The following is a 25,283-nucleotide window of genomic DNA, read 5'->3' on the forward strand; positions in this document are numbered from 1 at the left end:
AGACCCCTGTCTCAACCTGACCCACCACCAACACTATAGACCCCTGTCTCAACCTGACCCACCACCACACTATAGACCCCTGTCTCAACCTGACCCACCACCACACTATAGACCCCTGTCTCAACCTGACCCACCACCACACTATAGACCCCTGTCTCAACCTGACCCACCACCAACACTATAGACCCCTGTCTCAACCTGACCCACCACCACACTATAGACCCCTGTCTCAACCTGACCCACCACCACACTATAGACCCCTGTCTCAACCTGACCCACCACCACACTATAGACCCCTGTCTCAACCTGACCCACCACCACACTATAGACCCCTGTCTCAACCTGACCCACCACCAACACTATAGACCCCTGTCTCAACCTGACCCACCAGCAACACTATAGACCCATGTCTTAACCTGACCCACCACCACACTATAGACCCCTGTCTCAACCTGACCCACCACCAACACAATAGACCCCTGTCTGACCCACCACCACAATATAGACCCCTGTCTCAACCTGACCCACCACCACACTATAGACGCCTGTCTCAACCTGACCCACCACCACACTATAGACACCTGTCTCAACCTGACCCACCACCACACTATAGACCCCTGTCTCAACCTGACCCACCACCACACTATACACCCCTGTCTCAACCTGACCCACCACCACACTATAGACCCCTGTCTCAACCTGACCCACCACCACACTATAGACCCCTCTCTCAACCTGACCCACCACCACACTATACACCCCTGTCTCAACCTGACCCACCACCACACTATAGACCCCTGTCTCAACCTGACCCACCAGCAACACTATAGACCCCTGTCTCAACCTGACCCACCACCAACACTATAGACCCCTGTCTCAACCTGACCCACTACCACACTATAGACCCCGGTCTCAACCTGACCCACCACCACACTATAGACCCCTGTCTCAACCTGACCCACCAACACACTATAGACCCCTGTCTGAACCTGACCCACCACCAACACTATAGACCCCTGTCTCAACCTGACCCACCACCACACTATAGACCCCTGTCTCAACCTGACCCACCACCACACTATAGACCCCTGTCTCAACCTGACCCATCACAACACTATAGACCCCTGTCTCAACCTGACACACCACCACACTATAGACCCCTGTCTAAACCCGACCCACCACCACACTATAGACCCCTGTCTCAACCTGACCCACCAGCAACACTATAGACCCCTGTCTCAACCTGACCCACCACCAACACTATAGACCCCTGTCTGACCCACCACCACAATATAGACCCCTGTCTCAACCTGACCCAAAACCACACTATAGACCCCTGTCTCAACCTGACCCACCAACACACTATAGACCCCTGTCTGAACCTGACCCACCACCAACACTATAGACCCCTGTCTCAATCTGACCCACCACCACCACACTATAGACCCCTGTCTTAACCTGACCCACCACCACACTATAGACCCCTGTCTCAACCTGACCCACCACCACACTATAGACCCCTGTCTCAACCTGACCCACCACCAACACTATAGACCCCTGTCTCAACCTGACCCACCACCACACTATAGACCCCTGTCTCAACCTGACCCTCCACCAACTCTATAGACCCCTGTCTCAACCTGACCCACCACCAACACTATAGACCCCTGTCTCAACCTGGCCCACCACCACACTATAGACCCCTGTCTCAACCTGACCCACCACCACAGTATAGACCCCTGTCTCAACCTGACCCACCACCAACACTATATACCCCTGTCTCAACCTGACCCACCACCAACACTATAGACCCCTGTCTCAACCTGACCCACCACCAACACTATAGAGCCCTGTATCAACCTGACCCACCACCACACTATAGACCCCTGTCTAAACCTGACCCACCACCACACTATAGACCCCTGTCTCAACCTGACCCACCACCACACTATAGACCCCTGTCTCAACCTGACCCACCACCAACACTATAGAACCCTGTCTCAACCTGAACCACCACCACACTATAGACCCCTGTCTAAACCCGACCCACCACCACACTATAGACCCCTGTCTCAACCTGACCCACCACCACACTATAGACCCCTGTCTCAACCTGACCCACCACCACACTATAGACCCCTGTCTCAACCTGACCCACCAACACACTATAGACCCCTGTCTCAACCTGACCCACCACCACACTATAGACCCCTGTCTCAACCTGACCCACCACCACACTATAGACCCCTGTCTCAACCTGACCCACAACCACACTATAGACCCCTGTCTCAACCTGACCCACCACCAACACTATAGACCCCTGTCTCAACCTGACCCACCAGCAACACTATAGACCCATGTCTTAACCTGACCCACCACCACACTATAGACCCCTGTCTCAACCTGACCCACCACCACACTATAGACCCCTGTCTCAACCTGACCCACCACCAACACTATAGACCCCTGTCTCAACCTGACCCACCACCACACTATAGACCCCTGTTTCAACCTGACCCACCACCAACACTATAGACCCCTGTCTCAACCTGACCCACCACCAACACTATAGAACCCTGTTTCAACCTGACCCACCACCACACTATAGACCCCTGTCTCAACCTGACCCACCACCACACTATAGACCCCTGTCTCAACCTGACCCACCACCACACTATAGACCCCTGTCTCAACCTGACTCACCACCAACACTATAGACCCCTGTCTCAACCTGACCCACCACCAACACTATAGAGCCCTGTCTCAACCTGACCCACCACCAACACTATAGACCCCTGTCTCAACCTGACCCACCACCACACTATAGACCCCTGTCTCAACCTGACCCACCACCAACACTATATACCCCTGTCTCAACCTGACCCACCACCAACACTATATACCCCTGTCTCAACCTGACCCACCACCAACACTATAGACCCCTGTCTCAACCTGACCCACCACCAACACTATAGAGCCCTGTCTCAACCTGACCCACCACCACACTATAGACCCCTGTCTTAACCTGACCCACCACCACACTATAGACCCCTGTCTCAACCTGACCCACCACCACACTATAGACCCCTGTCTCAACCTGACCCACCACCACACTATAGACCCCTGTCTCAACCTGACCCACCACCAACACTATAGACCCCTGTCTCAACCTGACCCACCACCACACTATAGACCCCTGTCTCAACCTGACCCACCACCAACACTATAGAACCCTGTCTCAACCTGACCCACCACCAACACTATAGAACCCTGTCTCAACCTGACCCACCACCACACTATAGACCCCTGTCTCAACCTGAACCACCACCACACTATAGACCCCTGTCTCAACCTGACCCACCACCACACTATAGACCCCTGTCTCAACCTGACCCACCACCACACTATAGACCCCTGTCTCAACCTGACACACCACCAGCACTATAGACCCCTGTCTCAACCTGACCCAACACCAACACTATATACCCCTGTCTGACCCACCACCAACACTATAGACCCCTGTCTCAACATGACCCACCACCAACACTATAGACCCCTATCTCAACCTGACCCACCACCAACACTATAGACCCCTGTCTGACCCACCACCACACTATAGACCCCTGTCTCAACCTGACCCACCACCAACACTATAGACCCCTGTCTCAACCTGACCCACCACCACACTATAGACCCCTGTCTCAACCTGACCCACCACCACACTATAGACACCTGTCTCAACCTGACCCACCACCAGACTATAGACCCCTGTCTCAACCTGACCCACTAACACACTATAGACCCCTGTCTCAACCTGACCCACCACCACACTATACACCCCTGTCTCAACCTGACCCACCACCACACTATAGACCCCTGTCTCAACCTGACCCACCAGCACACTATAGACCCCTGTCTCAACCTGACCCACCAGCAACACTATAGACCCCTGTCTCAACCTGACCAACCACCAACACTATAGACCCCTGTCTCAACCTGACCCACCACCACACTATAGACCCCGGTCTCAACCTGACCCACCACCACACTATAGACCCCTGTCTCAACCTGACCCACCAACACACTATAGACCCCTGTCTCAACCTGACCCACCACCAACACTATAGACCCCTGTCACAACCTGACCCACCACCACACTATAGACCCCTGTCTCAACCTGACCCACCAACACACTATAGACCCCTGTCTCAACCTGACCCACCACCAACACTATAGACCCCTGTCACAACCTGACCCACCACCACACTATAGACCCCTGTCTCAACCTGACCCACCACCACACTATAGACCCCTGTCTCAACCTGACCCACCACCAACACTATAGAACCCTGTCTCAACCTGAACCACCACCACACTATAGACCCCTGTCTCAACCTGACCCACCACCAACACTATAGACCCCTGTCTCAACCTGACCCACCACCACACTATAGACCCCTGTCTCAACCTGACCCACCACCACACTATAGACCCCTGTCTCAACCTGACCCACCACCACACTATAGACCCCTGTCTCAACCTGACCCACCACCACACTATAGACCCCTGTCTCAACCTGACCCACCACCACACTATAGACCCCTGTCTCAACCTGACCCACCACCACACTATAGACCCCTGTCTCAACCTGACCCACCACCAGCACTATAGACCCCTGTCTCAACCTGACCCACCACCACACTATAGACCCCTGTCTCAACCTGACCCACCACTCAACACTATAGACCCCTGTCTCAACCTGACCCACCACCAACACTATAGACCCCTGTCTGACCCACCACCACACTATAGACCCCTGTCTCAACCTGACCCACCACCAACACTATAGACCCCTGTCTCAACCTGACCCACCACCACACTATAGACCCCTGTCTCAACCTGACCCACCACCACACTATAGACACCTGTCTCAACCTGACCCACCACCAGACTATAGACCCCTGTCTCAACCTGACCCACCAACACACTATAGACCCCTGTCTCAACCTGACCCACCACCACACTATAGACCTATGTCTCAACCTGACCCACCACCACACTATAGACCCCTGTCTCAACCTGACCCACCACCAACACTATAGAACCCTGTCTCAACCTGACCCACCACCAACACTATAGACCCCTGTCTCAACCTGACCCACCACCAACAATATAGACCCCTGTCTCAACCTGACCCACCACCACACTATAGACCCCTGTCTCAACCTGACCTACCACTACACTATAGACCCCTGTCTCAACCTGACCCACCACCAACACTATAGACCCCTGTCTCAACCTGACCCACCACCAACACTATAGACCCCTGTCTCAACCTGACCCACCACCACACTATAGACCCCTGTCTCAACTTGACCCACCACCACACTATAGACCCCTGTCTCAACCTGACCCACCACCAACACTATATACCCCTGTCTCAACCTGACCCACCACCAACACTATAGACCCCTGTCTCAACCTGACCCACCACCAACACTATAGACGCCCTGTATCAACCTGACCCACCACCACACTATAGACCACCTGTCTCAACCTGACCCACCACCAGACTATAGACCCCTGTCTCAACCTGACCCACTAACACACTATAGACCCCTGTCTCAACCTGACCCACCACCACACTATACACCCCTGTCTCAACCTGACCCACCACCACACTATAGACCCCTGTCTCAACCTGACCCACCAGCACACTATAGACCCCTGTCTCAACCTGACCCACCAGCAACACTATAGACCCCTGTCTCAACCTGACCAACCACCAACACTATAGACCCCTGTCTCAACCTGACCCACCACCACACTATAGACCCCGGTCTCAACCTGACCCACCACCACACTATAGACCCCTGTCTCAACCTGACCCACCAACACACTATAGACCCCTGTCTCAACCTGACCCACCACCAACACTATAGACCCCTGTCACAACCTGACCCACCACCACACTATAGACCCCTGTCTCAACCTGACCCACCAACACACTATAGACCCCTGTCTCAACCTGACCCACCACCAACACTATAGACCCCTGTCACAACCTGACCCACCACCACACTATAGACCCCTGTCTCAACCTGACCCACCACCACACTATAGACCCCTGTCTCAACCTGACCCACCACCAACACTATAGAACCCTGTCTCAACCTGAACCACCACCACACTATAGACCCCTGTCTCAACCTGACCCACCACCAACACTATAGACCCCTGTCTCAACCTGACCCACCACCACACTATAGACCCCTGTCTCAACCTGACCCACCACCACACTATAGACCCCTGTCTCAACCTGACCCACCACCACACTATAGACCCCTGCCTCAACCTGACCCACAACCACACTATAGACCCCTGTCTCAACCTGACCCACCACCACACTATAGACCCCTGTCTCAACCTGACCCACCACCACACTATAGACCCCTGCCTCAACCTGACACACCACCAGCACTGTAGACCCCTGTCTCAACCTGACCCACCACCACACTATAGACCCCTGTCTGACCCACCACCAACACTATAGACCCCTCTCTCAACCTGACCCACCATCAACACTATAGACCCCTGTCTCAACCTGACCCACCACCAACACTATAGACCCCTGTCTGACCCACCACCACACTATAGACCCCTGTCTCAACCTGACCCACCACCACACTATAGACACCTGTCTCAACCTGACCCACCACCAGACTATAGACCCCTGTCTCAACCTGACCCACCAACACACTATAGACCCCTGTCTCAACCTGACCCACCACCACACTATAGACCTATGTCTCAACCTGACCCACCACCACACTATAGACCCCTGTCTCAACCTGACCCACCACCAACACTATAGAACCCTGTCTCAACCTGACCCACCACCAACACTATAGACCCCTGTCTCAACCTGACCCACCACCAACAATATAGACCCCTGTCTCAACCTGACCCACCACCACACTATAGACCCCTGTCTCAACCTGACCTACCACTACACTATAGACCCCTGTCTCAACCTGACCCACCACCAACACTATAGACCCCTGTCTCAACCTGACCCACCACCAACACTATAGACCCCTGTCTCAACCTGACCCACCACCACACTATAGACCCCTGTCTCAACTTGACCCACCACCACACTATAGACCCCTGTCTCAACCTGACCCACTACCACACTATAGACCTCTGTCTGACCCACCACAGTATAGACCCCTGTCTCAACCTGACCCACCACCAACACAATAGACCCCTGTCTCAACCTGACCCACCACCAACACTATAGACCCCTGTCTGACCCACCACCAACACTATAGACCCCTGTCTCAACCTGACCCACCACCAACACTATATACCCCTGTCTCAACCTGACCCACCACCAACACTATAGACCCCTGTCTCAACCTGACCCACCACCAACACTATAGAGCCCTGTATCAACCTAACCCACCACCACACTATAGACCCCTGTCTCAACCTGACCCACCACCACACTATAGACCCTTGTCTCAACCTGACCCACCACCACACTATAGACCCCTGTTAGACCCACCACCACACTATAGACCCCTGTCTCAACCTGACCCACCACCACAATATAGACCCCTGTCTCAACCTGACCCACCACCACAACATAGACCCCTGTCTCAACCTGACCCACCACCACACTATAGACCCCTGTCTCAACCTGACCCACCACCAACACTATAGACCCCTGTCTCAACCTGACCCACCACCACACTATAGACCCCTGTCTCAACCTGACCCACCACCACACTATAGACCCCTGTCTCAACCTGACCCACCACCACACTATAGACCCCTGTCTCAACCTGACCCACCACCAACACTATAGACCCCTGTCTCAACCTGACCCACCACCACACTATAGACCCCTGTTTCAACCTGACCAACCACCACACTATAGACCCCTGTCTTAACCTGACCCACCACCACACTATAGACCCCTGTCTCAACCTGACCCACCACCAACACTATAGACCCCTGTCTGACCCACCACCACACTATAGACCCCTGTCTCAACCTGACCCACCACCACACTATAGACCCCTGTCTCAACCTGACCCACCACCAACACTATAGACCCCTGTCTCAACCTGACCCACCACCACACTATAGACCCCTGTCTCAACCTGACCCACCACCAATACTATAGACCTCTGTCTCAACCTGACCCACCACCAACACTATAGACCCCTGTCTCAACCTGACCCACCACCAACACTATAGACCCCTGTGTCAACCTGACCCACCACCAACACTATAGACCCCTGTCTCAACCTGACCCACCACCAACACTATAGACCCCTGTCTCAACCTGACCCACCACCACACTATAGACCCCTGTCTCAACCTGACCCACCAACAACACTATAGACCCCTGTCTCAACCTGACCCACCACCACACTATAGACCCCTGTCTCAACCTGACCCACCACCACACTATTGACCCCTGTCTCAACCTGACCCACCACCAACACTATAGACCCCTGTCTCAACCTGACCCACCACCACACTATAGACCCCTGTTTCAACCTGACCCACCACCAACACTATAGACCCCTGTCTCAACCTGACCCACCACCACACTATAGACCCCTGTTTGACCCACCACCACACTATAGACCCCTGTCTCAACCTGACCAACCACCACACTATAGACCCCTGTCTTAACCTGACCCACCACCACACTATAGACCCCTGTCTCAACCTGACCCACCACCAACACTATAGACCCCTGTCTGACCCACCACCACACTATAGACCCCTGTCTCAACCTGACCCACCACCACACTATAGACCCCTGTCTCAACCTGACCCACCACCAACACTATAGACCCCTGTCTCAACCTGACCCACCACCACACTATAGACCCCTGTCTCAACCTGACCCACCACCACACTATAGACCCCTGTCTCAACCTGACCCACCACCACACTATAGACCCCTGTCTCAACCTGACCCACCACCAACACTATAGACCCCTGTCTCAACCTGACCCACCACCAACACTATAGACCCCTGTCTCAACCTGACCCACCACCACACTATAGACCCCTGTCTCAACCTGACCCACCACCACACTATAGACCCCTGTCTCAACCTGACCCACCACCACACTATAGACCCCTGTCTCAACCTGACCCACCACCAACACTATAGACCCCTGTCTCAACCTGACCCACCACCACACTATAGACCCCTGTCTCAACCTGACCCACCACCACACATAGACCCCTGTCTCAACCTGACCCACCACCACACTATAGACCCCTGTCTCAACCTGACCCACCACCACACTATAGACCCCTGTCTCAACCTGACCCACCACCAACACTATATGACCCCTGTCTCAACCTGACCCACCACCAACACTATAGACCCCTGTCTCAACCTGACCCACCACCAACACTATAGACCCCTGTCATCAACCTCGACCCACCACCACACTATAGACCCCTGTCTCAACCTGACCCACCACCACACTATAGACCCCTGTCTCAACCTGACCCACCACCACACTATAGACCCCTGTCTCAACCTGACCCACCACCACACTATAGACCCCTGTCTCAACCTGACCCACCACCACACTATAGACCCCTGTCTCAACCTGACCCACCACCACACTATAGACCCCTGTCTCAACCTGACCCACCACCAACACTATAGACCCCTGTCTCAACCTGACCCACCACCAACACTATAGACCCCTGTCTCAACCTGACCCACCACCACACTATAGACCCCTGTCTCAACCTGACCCACCACCACACTATAGACCCCTGTCTCAACCTGACCCACCACCACACTATAGACCCCTGTCTCAACCTGACCCACCACCACACTATAGACCCCTGTCTCAACCTGACCCACCACCACACTATAGACCCCTGTCTCAACCTGACCCACCACCAACACTATAGACCCCTGTCTCAACCTGACCCACCACCACACTATAGACCCCTGTCTCAACCTGACCCACCACCACACTATAGACCCCTGTCTCAACCTGACCCACCACCAACACTATAGACCCCTGTCTCAACCTGACCCACCACCAACACTATAGAGCCCTGTATCAACCTGACCCACCACCAACACTATAGACCCCTGTCTCAACCTGACCCACCACCAACACTATAGACCCTGTCTCAACCTGACCCACCACCACACTATAGACCCCTGTCTTAACCTGACCCACCACCACACTATAGACCCCTGTCTCAACCTGACCCGCCACCACACTATAGACCCCTGTCTCAACCTGACCCACCACCACACTATAGACCCCTGTCTCAACCTGACCCACCACCACACTATAGACCCCTGTCTCAACATGACCTACCACTACACTATAGACCCCTGTCTCAACCTGACCCACCACCACACTATAGACCCCTGTCTCAACCTGACCCACCACCAACACTATAGACCCCTGTCTCAACCTGACCCACCACCAACACTATAGAGCCCTGTATCAACCTGACCCACCACCAACACTATAGACCCCTGTCTCAACCTGACCCACCACCACACTATAGACCCCTGTCTCAACCTGACCCACCACCACACTATAGACCCCTGTCTCAACCTGACCCACCACCACACTATAGACCCCTGTCTCAACCTGACCCACCACCACACTATAGACCCCTGTCTCAACCTGACCCACCACCACACTATAGACCCCTGTCTCAACCTGACCCACAACCACACTATAGACCCCTGTCTCAACCTGACCCACCACCAACACTATAGACCCCTGTCTCAACCTGACCCACCAGCAACACTATAGACCCATGTCTTAACCTGACCCACCACCACACTATAGACCCCTGTCTCAACCTGACCCACCACCAACACAATAGACCCCAGTCTGACCCACCACCACAATATAGACCCCTGTCTCAACCTGACCCAAAACCACACTATAGACCCCTGTCTCAACCTGACCCACCACCAACACTATAGACCCCTGTCTCAACCTGACCCACCACCACACTGTAGACCCCTGTCTTAACCTGACCCACCACCACACTATAGACCCCTGTCTCAACCTGACCCACCACCAACACTATATACCCCTGTCTCAACCTGACCCACCACCAACACTATAGACCCCTGTCTCAACCTGACCCACCACCAACACTATAGAGCCCTGTATCAACCTGACCCACCACCAACACTATAGACCCCTTTCTCAACCTGACCCACCACCAACACTATAGACCCCTGTCTCAACCTGACCCACCACCAACACTATAGACCCCTGTCTCAACCTGACCCACCACCACACTATAGACCCCTGTCTCAACCTGACCTACCACCAACACTATAGACCCCTGTCTCAACCTGACCCACCAGCACACTATAGACCCCTGTCTCAACCTGACCCACCACCACACTATAGACCCCTGTCTCAACCTGACCCACCACCAACACTATAGACCCCTGTCTCAATCTGACCCACCACCAACACTATAGACCCCTGTCTCAACCTGACCCACCACCAATACTTTAGACCCCTGTCTCAACCTGACCCACCACCAACACTATAGACCCCTGTCTCAACCTGACCCACCACCAACACTATAGACCCCTGTCTCAACCTGACCCACCACCAACACTATAGACCCCTGTCTCAACCTGACCCACCACCACACTATAGACCCCTGTCTCAACCTGACCCACTACCAACACCATAGACCCCTGTCTCAACCTGACCCACCACCACACTATAGACCCCTGTCTCAACCTGACCCACCACCACTCTATTGACCCCTGTCTCAACCTGACCCACCACCACACTATAGACCCCTGTCTCAACCTGACCCACCACCAACACTATAGACCCCTGTCTCAACCTGACCCACCACCACACTATAGACCCCTGTCTGACCCACCACCACACTATAGACCCCTGTCTCAACCTAACCCACCACCAACACTATAGACCCCTGTCTCAACCTGACCCACCACCACACTATAGACCCCTGTTTGACCCACCACCACACTATAGACCCCTGTCTCAACCTGACCCACCACCAACACTATAGACCCCTGTCTCAACCTGACCCACCACCACACTATAGACCCCTGTCTCAACCTGACCCACCACCACACTATAGACCCCTGTCTCAACCTGACCCACCACCACACTATAGACCCCTGTTTGACCCACCACCACACTATAGACCCCTGTCTGACCCACCACCACACTATAGACCCCTGTCTCGACCTGACCCACCACCAACACTATAGACCCCTGTCTCGACCTGACCCACCACCAACACTATATACCCCTGTCTCAACCTGACCCACCACCACACTATAGACCCCTGTCTTAACCTGACCCACCACCACACTATAGACCCCTGTCTCAACCTGACCCACCACCACACTATAGACCCCTGTCTCAACCTGACCCACCACCACACTATAGACCCCTGTTTGACCCACCACCACACTATAGACCCCTGTCTCAACCTGACCCACCACCAACAGTATAGACCCCTTTCTCAACCTGACCCACCACCACACTATAGACCCCTGTCTCAACCTGACCCACCACCACACTGTAGACCCCTGTCTCAACCTGACCCACCACGAACACTATAGACCCCTGCCTCAACCTGACCCACAACCACACTATAGACCCCTGCCTCAACCTGACCCACAACCACACTATAGACCCCTGTCTCAACCTGACCCACCACCAACACTATAGACCCCTGTCTCAACCTGACCCACCACCACACTATAGACCCCTCTCTCATCCTGACCCACCAACACACTATAGACCCCTGTCTCAACCTGACCCACCACCAACACTATAGACCCCTGTCTCAACCTGACCCACCACCAACACTATAGACCCCTGTCTCAATCTGACCCACCACCAACACTATAGACCCCTGTCTCAACCTGACCCACCACCAACACTATAGACCCCTGTCTCAACCTGACCCACCACCACACTATAGACCCCTGTCTCAACCTGACCCACCACCAACACTATAGACCCCTGTCTCAATCTGACCCACCACCAACACTATAGACCCCTGTCTCAACCTGACCCACCACCAACACTATAGACCCCTGTCTCAACCTGACCCACCACCAACACTATAGACCCCTGTCTCAACCTGACCCACCACCAACACTATAGACCCCTGTCTCAACCTGACCCACCACCACACTATAGACCCCTGTCTCAACCTGACCCTCTACCAACACTATAAACCCCTGTCTCAACCTGACCCACCACCACACTATAGACCCCTGTCTCAACCTGACCCACCACCACTCTATTGACCCCTGTCTCAACCTGACCCACCACCACACTATAGACCCCTGTCTCAACCTGACCCACCACCAACACTATAGACCCCTGTCTCAACCTGACCCACCACCACACTATAGACCCCTGTCTGACCCACAACCACACTATAGACCCCTGTCTCAACCTGACCCACCACCAACACTATAGACCCCTGTCTCAACCTGACCCACCAGCAACACTATAGACCCCTGTCTCAACCTGACCCACCACCAACACTATAGACCCCTGCCTCAACCTGACCCACAACCACACTATAGACCCCTGTCTCAACCTGACCCACCACCAACACTATAGACCCCTGTCTCAACCTGACCCACCACCACACTATAGACCCCTCTCTCATCCTGACCCACCAACACACTATAGACCCCTGTCTCAACCTGACCCACCACCAACACTATAGACCCCTGTCTCAACCTGACCCACCACCAACACTATAGACCCCTGTCTCAATCTGACCCACCACCAACACTATAGACCCCTGTCTCAACCTGACCCACCACCAACACTATAGACCCCTGTCTCAACCTGACCCACCACCACACTATAGACCCCTGTCTCAACCTGACCCACCACCAACACTATAGACCCCTGTCTCAATCTGACCCACCACCAACACTATAGACCCCTGTCTCAACCTGACCCACCACCAACACTATAGACCCCTGTCTCAACCTGACCCACCACCAACACTATAGACCCCTGTCTCAACCTGACCCACCACCAACACTATAGACCCCTGTCTCAACCTGACCCACCACCACACTATAGACCCCTGTCTCAACCTGACCCTCTACCAACACTATAAACCCCTGTCTCAACCTGACCCACCACCACACTATAGACCCCTGTCTCAACCTGACCCACCACCACTCTATTGACCCCTGTCTCAACCTGACCCACCACCACACTATAGACCCCTGTCTCAACCTGACCCACCACCAACACTATAGACCCCTGTCTCAACCTGACCCACCACCACACTATAGACCCCTGTCTGACCCACAACCACACTATAGACCCCTGTCTCAACCTGACCCACCACCAACACTATAGACCCCTGTCTCAACCTGACCCACCAGCAACACTATAGACCCCTGTCTCAACCTGACCCACCACCAACACTATAGACCCCTGTCTCAACCTGACCCACCACCAACACTATAGACCCCTCTCTCATCCTGACCCACCACCATTCCTACAGACCAACAAATTTACAGTTGAAGTCGGAAGATTACTTGTTTCAAACTATAGTTTTGGCATGTCGATTAGGACATCTACTTTGTGCATGATTCATTTTCCAACAATTGTTTACAGACAGATTATTTCACTTATAATTCACTGTATCACAATTCCAGTGGTTCAGAAGTTTACATACACTAAGTTGACTGTGCCATTAAACAGCTTGGACAATTCAAAAAAGTGATGTCATGGCTTTAGAAGCTTCTGATAGGCTAATTGACTTAATCTGAGTCAATTGGAGGTGTACCTGTGGATGTATTTCAAGGCCTACCTTCAAACTCAGTGCCTCTTTGCTTGACATCATGGGAAAATCAAAAGAAATCAGCTATAACCTCAGAAAAATGTTGTAGACCTCCACAAGTCTGGTTCATCCTTGGGAGCAATTTCCAAATGCCTGAAGGTACCACGTTCATCTGTACAAACAATAGTATGCAAGTATAATCACCATGGGACCACACAGCCGTCATACTGCTCAGGAAGGAGACGTGTTCTGTCTGACCTCAAACCTATAGAAAATTTGTGGGCAGAACTGAAAAAAAGTGTGCAAGCAAGGAGCCCTACAAACCTGACTCAGTTACACCAGCTCTGTCTGGAGGAATGGGCCAAAATTCACCCAACTTATTGTGGGAATCTTGTGGAAATCTACCCGAAATGTTTGACCCAAGTTAAACAATTTAAAGGCAATTCTACCAAATACTAATTGAGTGTATGTTAACTTCTGACCCACTGGGAATGTGATGAAAGAAATAAAAGCTGAAATAAATCATTCTCTCTACTATGTTTCAGACATTTCACATTCTTAAAATAAAGTGGTAATCCTAACTGACTTAAAACAGGGAATGTTTACTAGGATTAAATGTCAGGAATTGTAAAAAAACAGAATTTAAATGTATTTGGCTAAGGTGTAAGTAAACCTCCGACTTCAACTGTATCATATCAACCTGCATCTACCTCAATCACTGCCTCAAACAGTACACTCTCCCTGGGGCAGTCCAACCCTGACCTGTACCCTCCATTCCACCAGTTGGCCAGCCCTAAAGGCCAATTAGCCAGTAGGCCACAGCCTCTTTTCATTGGTCTCAGTTGAACAAATAAATAGAGCCAGGTTACTAGGGACTGTTGCTTAATGTTTCCCCATAGCTGTTAATTCAATAAGTGAACGGCTCTGGCCTTGTCTGCCCTTGTGGAGAGAGAGTAAATAGATAAATATATTAATAAATACATATGGAAAGAGACAGACAGAGAGAGTATGTATAAATAGAGAAGTGTGTGTGTGGGGGGGGGGGTAGAGTTCAACAGGGCCCACGTTAGGGAATCACTGCTGCTCATCTCTGCCTTCTGGCTTCAATTGTTTATAAGAGGAGGCTGCTCTCCATCTCTCTTCATTTCTCTCTCTATCTGTCTCTCTCTGTTTTGGGGTTTTAAGTAACCACGGCAACAAAGGCAGCTTCATTTATTGTTTTGCAGTGTGTGTGTGTGTGTGTGTGTCTGTCTGTTCTTCTATTTAAGTATGCATCAAATCACTCTACACTTTCCCCTCATACATGTTGAGAACAATGCATCTCTAGGAAATGTGTACAGAGTGCGGAGGGAGGACAGAGAAAATGGTGTTGCTGTTTTTCCAGGATAGCTGTGTTAGCAAAGCAGCGTGCTAGCCAGAACATTCTGACTCATACTATGGAGGAGGCAGGATATGGTTCTGTTTACAGATTCTAGAATGGGGTATGAAGATACATTCTACAACTAGCTCTCACAGTCTCACGTCAGAAATAGACGTTCATCCATGTTTCTCAAACGCCAAATTTCGAAGTTGTTCCAAGCGTCAAACTTCGTAGTGTTTAAGGTCAAGTTTACAAATTAACTCAAAATATCTAAAGGTTAGGGTGAACTTTAGGCATTAACTGTGAAATCTTAAGGTTAGGCATTATCTCTCTTGTGTTAAGGTAATGATAAAGGTTTGGGAAAGGCTTAAAACAAAAATCTAAACTTTCTATTGCTGGATTCTAACTTACAACCATTGCAATCAGAGGCAGATGCTTACACCATCTGCCATCCCTGTCTACAATGCCTGAAACCTACTTGAAGGTAACAGCGCTCACTGTTGCCCTTAGTGGCCGGTTTACACTTCATCTCACAATGTCTTCAGACACGGATAAACGTCCAATACTGACTGTATCCCGGGTGACCTGCCTGAAATGAAAGATGGTTACAGTAAAATAAGAAAGTACATTTGAGAGAACATATTCCTATGAGGTTTTCCTCTCCCCTCCTCCCCAATAGACCAGATGTGACAGGGCCTTTGAACCATCAGTGTTCACTTAACTCACAGATCAGCTAATTGAATGTTACCAGTAGTGAGAGAGCCAGAGGGCACAGCACAATGCAACACACACACACACACACACACACACACACACACACACACACACACACACACACACACACACACACACACACACACACACACACACACACACACACACACACACACACACACACACGCATCAACACACACACACATATACACACACACACGCAGTCGGAGGATACATCCCCATCCAGAGGAAACCAGGGGATTTAGGGCAGGAAGAAGAAGTCTGTTTATTGGGCTCCGTATGATGTGTTCTGATGCAAGAGAAGCGAATGAGGATAATTTGCGTGTGTGTGTGAGGTGTGTGTGTGCCAGCTGTGTGTGTCAGGTGAGATGGTGAGGTGTGTGTGTGTGTGTGTGTGTGTGTGTGTGTGTGTGTGTGTGTGTGTGAAGTGTGTGTGTGAAGTGTGTGTGTGTGTATGTGTTAGGTGTGGTGTAAGGTGTGTGTGTGTGAAGTGTGTGTGTGTGGTGTGTGTGTGGTGTGTGTGTGTGTGTGTGTGGTGTGTGTGTGTGTGTGTGTGTGTGTGTGTGTGTGTGTGTGTGTGTGTGTGTGTGTGTTAGGTGTGTGTGTGAAGTGTGTGTGTGTTAGGTGTGTGTGTGAAGTGTGTCTGTGTGTCAGGTGTGGTGTAAGATGTTGTGTAAGATGTGTGTGTGAAGTGTGTGTGTGTGTGTTAGGTGTGTGTTAGGTGTGTGTTAGGTGTGTGTGTGAAGTGTGTGTGAAGTGTGTGTGTGTGTTAGGTGTGTGTAAGGTGTGTGTGTGAAGTGTGTGTGTGTGTTAGGTGTGTGTGTGAAGTGTGTGTGTGTAAGGTGTGAAGTGTGTGTGTGTGTTAGGTGTGTGTAAGGTGTGTGTTAGGTGTGTGTTAGGTGTGTGTAAGGTGTGTGTTAGGTGTGTGTAAGGTGTGTGTAAGGTGTGTGTTAGGTGTGTGTTAGGTGTGTGTGTGTGTGTTAGGTGTGTGTTAGGTGTGTGTGTGAAGTGTGTGTGTGTGTAAGGTGTGTGTAAGGTGTGTGTTAGGTGTGTGTGTGTGTTAGGTGTGTGTTAGGTGTGTGTGTGTGTTAGGTGTGTGTTAGGTGTGTGTTAGGTGTGTGTGTGAAGTGTGTGTGTGTGTGTTAGGTGTGTGTTAGGTGTGTGTTAGGTGTGTGTGTGTGTTAGGTGTGTGTTAGGTGTATGTTAGGTGTGTGTGTGAAGTGTGTGTGTGTGTGTGTAAGGTGTGTGTTAGGTGTGTGTAAGGTGTGTGTTAGGTGTGTGTGTGTGTTAGGTGTGTGTAAGGTGTGTGTTAGGTGTGTGTTAGGTGTGTGTGTGAAGTGTGTGTGTGTGTTAGGTGTGTGTTAGGTGTGTGTGTGAAGTGTGTGTGTGTGTTAGGTGTGTGCTAGGTGTGTGTTATGTGTGTGTTAGGTGTGTGTATGAAGTGTGTGTATGAAGTGTGTGTGTGTGTTAGGTGTGTGTGTGAAGTGTGTGTGTGTGTTAGGTGTGTGTTAGGTGTGTGTTAGGTGTGTGTTAGGTGTGTGTTAGGTGTGTGCTAGGTGTGTGTTATGTGTGTGTTAGGTGTGTGTATGAAGTGTGTGTGTGTGAAGTGTGTGTGTGTGTTAGGTGTGTGTGTGTGTTAGGTGTGTGTTAGGTGTGTGTTAGGTGTGTGTTAGGTGTGTGTGTGTGTTAGGTGTGTGTTAGGTGTGTGTGTGTGAAGTGTGTGTGTGTGTGTGTGTGTGTGTGTGTAGGTGTGTGTGTGTGTGTGTTAGGTGTGTGTTAGGTGTGTGTTAGGTGTATGTTAGGTGTGTGTGTGTGTTAGGTGTGTGTTAGGTGTGTGTTAGGTGTGTGTTAGGTGTATGTTAGGTGTGTGTGTGTGTTAGGTGTGTGTTAGGTGTGTGTTAGGTGTGTGTTAGGTGTGCTGCAGGTTTGAGACCAATATTAGGAGGATACTTCTTGTCTTCTCTCAGATCTCCATGGAGATAGTGACCTGACCTCCACCATTATCATTCTCCTCCTGCACTCTACATGCCCTGCACACACACACACACACACACACACAGACACACACACACACACACACACACACACACACACACACACACACACACACACACACACACACACACACACACACACACACACACACACACACACACACACACACACACGTCTCACAGCCAGAGGAAAAGCTTCCTATTTACCCCTCCTCCATGTTCATAGCCTGATAAAACGCTCAACGAAATCTGGGACCTTTTTTTTGTCAGATAAAGTCATCATCATTTTATAACAGAAAGCCGATTACTCTTCCTAGCCAGCCTGGTGGCAGAGGCCTAGTATTGGGGACAAGGGCTGAGTTCCAAATGGCAGCCTATTCCATATATAGTGCATATAGTTCATTTCCTAAATTAGTGCACTATGTAGGGCAAAGGGTGCCATTTGGGATGCAGATACACAGGATAATTCTAAGGGACGAGGTGGAGGGTGTAAAGAGCTCTGAGATAAATTGGATTTAGTCTCTTCTTATATTCTTAAATATAGATGTATTATCCATAACCCTCTTTGGTTGACAAGCAGGATTATACTGATGTGAATAGAACGTCTGTGTATTCAACAAATGGTTTTAGATTTGAGATTTTAAAGATTCAGATTTTTTTCTGATAGTTTTTTATCTTGTTTATATACAACATAGAAGTTGTCCTGTCTACCTTGCTCCATCCTCACTAGCAGTACATTCTGGGCCTCTCCCTCTATCTCCCCTGTTGGAGGGCAGGCAGCCAAACTCACAGTTGTATTACAGGCATATAGGAAAGCAGCTTTAGTGTTTCACTGTCGCGGAATGATGCAATGCAACGTGTGTGTGTGTGTGGTGTGTGTGTGTGTGTGTGTGTGTTCACCAGAGATAGAGAGCATGTGTAAAATCCCAGAAGAGTCCAGGTCAGTTTCCAGTCGCCAGCCTTGGCAGTAGCAGCAATGTATAATGTGTGTGTATGTGTTTGGGTGTGTGTGTTTGTGTCCTCTTGGGGCAGTGTGTGTTAGTCTCCCGGGCGGCATGCTGTTGGCAGGATTACGGCCAGGACAAGATGTCCAGTGAAATCCCCCCAGTTAGCCTGGCCAGGCGTTGCATAATGGCCGTTTAGCATGGCACCAATTAGAGATTTATCCTCAGCCTCTGACCCCTCCACGGGCCCTTTACTGGGATCAGCACTGTGACGCGCTGTAGCAGATGGATAATGAAGCTGCTGAGATAAATATGTTTCATGGGTTTTATTCTCTCTCTCTCCCTGTGATCTGCTGTTTCTGTCTGAATAACAGAAATATGGACGGAGGAGGGAGGCTGTGTGTGTGTGTATGCGTGTGCATGCGTGTGGCAAGTGGTGGCTATGCTGTATTGCTGCCCACTGTCTTCCTCTCTGTGACTTGCTCTCTCCCATTTTACCTCCCTCTCTTTCCCCATCTTTCTTCCTCCTTTTCTTAGACAGTCACCACTGCATTCTGAAACCCTCACTCATCTTCAATTCCCCTATATTTTCACCTCTCTTTATCCCCCTCGCTCCTCTCTCTGCACCCCCAACCCCCTCTATTCTTATTGTGTGTGAGAGGTCTGTGAAAGATGAACTATCTACATTAGTCACTCTAACAGACCAGAGATAGGTGGAAGAGTGTACATTGAGGAGAGGAAGAAAATTGATCCACTAATGTTTTTAGTTCCTCTCCATCATCTTTCACAGGCCTCTCACACACAATCACCGAATCTACTGCTCAACATCCTGCCTCTCCTATACCTCTACCTCTCCTCTCCTCTCCTGTCCTCTCTTCTCCTGTCCTCTCTTCTACCTCTACCTCTCCTCTCCTCTCCTGTCCTCTCTTCTCCTGTCCTCTCTTCTACCTCTACCACTCCTCTACTCTCCTGTCCTCTCTTCTCCTCTACCTCTCCTCTCCTCTCCTCTCCTGTCCTCTCCTCTCCTGTCCTCTCTTCTCCTGTCCTCTCTTCTACATCTACCTCTCCTCTACTCTCCTGTCCTCTCTTCTCCTCTACCTCTCCTGTCCTCTCCTGTCCTCTCTTCTCTTCTCCTGTCCTCTCTTCTCCTCTACCTCTCCTCTCCTCTCCTCTCCTCTCCTCTCCTCTCCTCTCCTCTCCTCTCCTCTCCTCTCCTCTCCTCTCCTCTCCTCTCCTCTCCTCTCCTCTCCTGCCCTCTCTTATCCTGTCCTCTCTTCTCCTGTCCTCTCTTCTCCTGTCCTCTCTTCTACCTCTACCTCTCCTCTACTCTCCTGTCCTCTCTTCTCCTCTACCTCTACCTCTCCTCTCCTCTCCTGTCCTCTCTTCTACCTCTACCTCTTCTCTCCTCTCCTCTCTTCTCCTATCCTCTCCTCTACCTCTACCTCTACCTCTCCTCTCCTGTCCTCTCTTCTCCTGTCCTCTCCTCTACCTCTACCTCTACCTCTCCTCTCCTCTCCTCTCTTCTCCTGTCCTCTCTTCTCCTCTACCTCTACCTCTCCTCTCCTGTCCTCTCTTCTCCTCTACCTCTACCTCTCCTCTCCTGTCCTCTCTTCTACCTCTACCTCTCCTCTCCTGTCCTCTCTTCTCCTCTACCTATCCTTTCCTGTCCACTCTTCTCCTGTCCTCTCTTCTCCTCTACCTATCCTTTCCTGTCCTCTCTTCTCCTGTCCTCTCTTCTACCTCTACCTCTCCTCTACTCTCCTGTCCTCTCTTCTCTTCTCCTCTAGCTCTACCTCTCTTCTCCTGTCCTCTCTTCTACCTCTACCTCTCCTCTCCTGTCCTCTCTTCTACCTCTACCTCTCCTCTCCTGTTCTCTCTTCTACCTCTACCTCTCCTCTCCTGTTCTCTCTTCTACCTCTACCTCTCCTCTCCTCTCCTGTCCTCTCTTCTCCTCTACCTCTCCTCTATCTCTCCTCTCCTATCCTCTCTTCTCCTCTACCTCTCCTCTACCTCTCCTCTCCTCTCCTCTCCTCTCCTCTCCTCTCCTCTCCTCTCCTCTCCTCTCCTCTCCTCTCCTCTCCTCTCCTCTCCTCTCCTCTCCTCTCCTGCCCTCTCTTATCCTGTCCTCTCTTCTCCTGTCCTCTCTTCTCCTGTCCTCTCTTCTCCTGTCCTCTCTTCTCCTGTCCTCTCTTCTACCTCTACCTCTCCTCTACTCTCCTCTCTTCTCCTGTCCTCTCTTCTCCTCTACCTCTACCTCTCCTCTCCTGTCCTCTCTTCTCCTGTCCTCTCTTCTACCTCTACCTCTCCTCTCCTGTCCTCTCCTGTCCTCTCTTCTCCTGTCCTCTCTTCTACCTCTACCTCTCCTCTCCTGTCCTCTCTTCTCCTGTCCTCTCCTCTACCTCTACCTCTACCTCTCCTCTCCTCTCCTATCTTCTCCTGTCCTCTCTTCTCCTCTACCTCTACCTCTCCTCTCCTTTCCTCTCTTCTCCTCTACCTCTACCTCTCCTCTCCTGTCCTCTCTTCTCCTCTACCTATCCTTTCCTGTCCACTCTTCTCCTGTCCTCTCTTCTCCTCTACCTATCCTTTCCTGTCCTCTCTTCTCCTGTCCTCTCTTCTACCTCTACCTCTCCTCTACTCTCCTGTCCTCTCTTCTCTTCTTTTCTCTTCTCCTCTAGCTCTACCTCTCTTCTCCTGTCCTCTCTTCTACCTCTACCTCTCCTCTCCTGTCCTCTCTTCTACCTCTACCTCTCCTCTCCTGTTCTCTCTTCTACCTCTACCTCTCCTCTCCTCTCCTGTCCTCTCTTCTACCTCTACCTCTCTTCTCCTATACCTCTCCTCTACCTTTCCTCTCCTATCCTCTCTTCTCTACCTCTCCTCTCCTGTTCTCTCTTCTACCTCTACCTCTCCTCTCCTCTCCTGTCCTCTCTTCTAGCTCTATCTCTACCTCTACCTCTCCTCTCCTCTCTTCGCCTCTACCTCTACCTCTCCTCTACCTCTACCTCTCCTCTCTTCTCCTGTCCTCTCTTCTACCTCTACCTCTCCTCTACCTCTACCTCTCCTCTCTTCTCCTGTCCTCTCTTCTACCTCTACCTCTCTTCTACCTCTACATCTCCTCTTCTGTTCTCTCTTCTCCTCTACCTCTCATCTCCTCTCTTCTACCTCTACCTCTCCTATCTTCTCCTGTCCTCTACTCTCTTTTCCTCTCACACAGACACTACATCTCATTGACTCAGTCTGTTTAAACTCAAACCAGCTGAAAGCTGTGGTGGGCTGAGATGGACATTACAACCATAGAATCAGGCATCACCATAAGCAGCCGTACTGGCAGAACCATTAAGATTTATTTATATATATATATATATATATATATATATATATATATATATATATATATATATATATATATATATATTACTGTATTATATGGTACATATCATGGTGTTATCATTCTGTGGACTGAACCATGACCAAGTCATCGAGTGATTGTGGAATGAATGTGGAACTCATATAGCCATGTTATGTCCATGGTTAACATGGAATTATATTTATTCTCAATTATTTGATTGGAATGATGCACTTAATGGTGTCTTGGGAATGATACAGCCCCTTTGTGACAGGTGTATTTCCCAGGAGGCCTTGCCAGGCTGGTACAGGAGACACTGCAGGAGGTTAAATGAATATGTTACTCCACCACCAACCTATCAGATTAGCACCAGCCCTGAGCTGGAGATACGACCTGCACCAAACCGACACACACACTAACGCAATCACACACAGACACACAGCATGTTAAAGCCTGTCTGTATCTGTCTCTGCTCAGACTGTGAGGGCTATTGTAGGGACACATCACCTGTCATTTGAAAAAACAATTAAATTAAATCTTAGGGTGGTACTCATCTCATCTCAGGTCTGAACACTGTGCTAATCAAAGATTTCCCCTTGCCTGATCGCTCTCTCTGTCTCTGTCTCTCTCACTCTCTCTCCCCCCTTTCCCCGCCCCCCCCCCCCCCCCCCGTCTTTATTTCGATTTCGTTCTATGGGTTGAGAATATTTAATTTGTGATTACGGAGATGGTCAAAGCACCAATTTAACCCGCAACCCTAGTTTTCATACCTTTAATTAATGCCATCTCCTTGGAAACCCAGAGCGACTATAGAGCAATCTGTCTGTCATAGTGTCGGTAGAGAACACATGTTACCAGACACAGAGAGATAGTTAAATAGACACATGAGGTCAAGCCAAGCCAGAGATCCCGATAGAAAACTCACAGAAACATCACAAATCATATAATGAAAGCATCAAGCCATCATAAAAACATAGAATTATCTAGGGCAATCAATTAAAAACAAAGCCTCTATTTTAGTACACATTCACACACAATTTGCAAGGTGTCAAAGCAGGAAGGATCATAATCCATACAACCTACACGAATAGAATTGTTGTTTTGTCTGTGAACTGGAACAGAGATATGCTTGTAGGAACCTAGGTCCCTTTGAGATGCACGCAAACACACACCCACACACACACACACACACACACACACACACACACACACACACACACACACACACACACACACACACACACACACACACACACACACACCACACACACACACACACACACACACAGGTTCAGCAGGAGATGATGAGACGTAACACCTGCGCTGACACGGTAACAGACAACCTGTGTGCTCTACTCACATGAGCGTGTGTGTGTGTGTGTGTGTGTGTGTGTGTGTGTGTGTGTGTGTGTGTGTGTGTGTGTGTGTGTGTGTGTGTGTGTGTGTGTGTGTGTGTGTGTGTGTGTGTGTGTGTGTGTGTGGGGGGGGGGTGTGGGTGTGGGTGTGGGGTGGGTGTGGGTGGTTGTGTGTGTGCGTATTTTGTTTCTTGTTGAAAGGTTAGTTCTTGGAGACTGGTAGTACTGGTCTGTTTTCTCAATAAAAAATGTAATAATAACATAAAAACATGATATCATGACAGAATGATAACAATAATATAATACTACGATAACATGGTAACATAATAAAATAATAACATGATAATATAATAATGTAATACTATGATAACATGGTAACATGATAACATGATAACACGATAACATAGTAATATAATAATATGATAACATGGTAACATAATATGATAACGTAATAATATATTACTATGATAACATGGTAACATAATAACATGATACCATAATAATATACTAATATGATAACATGGTAACATAATAACATGATACCATAATAATATACTAATATGATAACATGGTAACATAATAACATGATACCATAATAATATACTAGTATGATAACATGGTAAAATAATAACATGATAACATAATTAAGCCAATAGCATGATATTAGACAAATGTGGGTAAATA

The sequence above is a fragment of the Salmo salar genome, chromosome 05, assembly GCF_965601325.2.
Source record: "Salmo salar chromosome 05, fSalSal1, whole genome shotgun sequence".
In the NCBI taxonomy this organism is placed as follows: domain Eukaryota; kingdom Metazoa; phylum Chordata; class Actinopteri; order Salmoniformes; family Salmonidae; genus Salmo; species Salmo salar.